We start from the raw sequence: 1878 nt of genomic DNA on the forward strand, positions 1-1878 counted from the left end.
TTGATGGGAATTTGGGTTGCTTCCAACTCCTTGCAATTGTGAACTGTGCCGCAATGAACATTGGAGCACAGATATCTGGCCTTGGTTTGTTTTGCTTTGTGCCGATGAAAGGTCACTTATTTGTGGCTCAATGTCAGTGGGACAGGGCTGGCAATCTCTCTTGTTGCCTAAATGGACTGCACTTGAGATGGTGAAATAGATGCTATTCTTAATTTTATTACAGATAACAGCAGCATTGGCTGTAATAAGGACATACAAGGTTGGACAAAATAAAGGATGCCAGGACAGAGCTTTCATCCAGTAAAGCCCTGTCCCACCAGGCCTCTGTATTTCTGGCTGCCGCAGCCCAGGTAAGCTCTCATCTGTCTCGCGCTCTCTGCCTGATTTAGGTAAGCCTGGTGGTGGAGGGGATATGCATTGGGAAGTCAACCTCGAGGTTGAAAAGAGCTACAGACTTTGCTTTAGCTGCTAGGGATTGCTCGGTGGTTCAAACTCAGAGAGCTAGATGAGCCAATGTCCTTAAGTAAATATTTACAATCTATGAAACCCTGTCCAGGGTTGCTATTTGTCAAATTGACTTGGTGGTTTGCAGATTACTAAATATACGCATTGTGTTTCAATGGTTTTATTAATATACTTCTTGTTGGGGGTTATAAAACCATCTTTGTGGAGAAGACACATGATGGATTTAGGGTTAACAATCAATGCATCTGGGTTTACCTAGAATGGGTCCTCATTGCACTATTTTTTTCAACTTAGCTTTAAAGCTTTTAAAAATGAACTATAAGAAACCTTTACTTCCGAATTTAGGCACAAGTTAACTTTGCTAAGATCGCCTCCTTACCTGTCGTTTAGAAAGAACGACAGTAGCAACTCTCCGGGTCGCTGTCATAAACGAGATACTCCTATGCAAAGAGTGCTCAACAAGGATTGGCTGCATGAGTTTCTTCCCTTTTCCCTGATAAATTATGGGCTTTAAGTTGCTGAGGAGAGAACTAGGTCTTATCACCAAAACCCCTAATGTTTGGTAGATGGTAGGGGTTCAATAACTGTTTTGTGATTTCAGAGCTGAAATAAAACTATAGTGAAGTCATATTAAAATTTGATTTTTAATAGCTATTACCATAACATTTGATGAGACTTCACTGTAATACCCTCCTTAATCTATGGTGGTACCACGGGATTGCTACCCCACTGCAATGGAATCTACTGTTGGCTCTCAAGCAAAGAAGTTTCAAAGAATCACAGACATGGCCAAAGATGGGGAATGGCTTTGATTCCCAGGTCGCCTAAGGGTGGGTTGTGTACGAATATATTGCAAGGCAATTATTCTCCACTTCAACAGCCACAAACATCACTCGGGGTTGCGGGTGGTGGTGGCAGAGCTGTGAAAAGAGTTTCTGGACCGCCTCTCTGGAGTATCTGATTCACCAGATCTGTAGGGGGTATGAGCTGTGGCATTTCTGACAAGTGGCTGGGTGATGCTGATGTTCGTCCTTGGAGAACCAAGGCTGGGGAGGAGGCGTTTACAGAGTTGGAGGAGCTCAGGAAACACTAGCCTCTAATGCTCTGGTTCCCTGAGCAGCCTCTGAAAGTAAAAAGTCCATTGATCTGCATAAATGGAATTCGTGGAAAAATAGTCCAAGAGACCTCAACTCAAAACTGAAATTCACTGCCAGGGAGTTGATTCTGACTCAGAGGGACCTTGTAGGACAGAATAAAACGGCTCCTGTGGGTTTCTGAGACAGTAACTCTTTATGGGAGTAGAAAGCCTCCTTTTTCTCCCTTGGAGTGGTTTCAAATTGCTGATCTTGCAGTTAGCAAGTGTGTTAGACAGGGTTCTCTAGAGAGACAAAACCAGATTGCTAATAATTTTAT

The 1878-nt window shown here is 43.1% G+C and overlaps 1 protein-coding gene across 1 annotated transcript in view; it reads left to right on the plus strand.

Moving 5' to 3' along the window:
* The first annotated feature begins 293 nt into the window (after positions 1–293).
* LOC123521888 (protein lin-28 homolog A-like) overlaps positions 294–1878 on the plus strand; it is a 51996-nt gene continuing 50411 nt past the window's right edge. Inside the window, exon 1 of the transcript XR_006680230.1 lies at positions 294–350. The gene's annotated coding sequence lies outside the window, so the exon portion shown is untranslated. The remainder of the gene's footprint in view (positions 351–1878) is intronic.

Source organism: Echinops telfairi, unplaced genomic scaffold, assembly GCF_000313985.2.
Source record: "Echinops telfairi isolate 266 unplaced genomic scaffold, ASM31398v2 ScPeMD7_443;HRSCAF=831, whole genome shotgun sequence".
NCBI classification, from domain to species: Eukaryota; Metazoa; Chordata; class Mammalia; order Afrosoricida; family Tenrecidae; genus Echinops; species Echinops telfairi.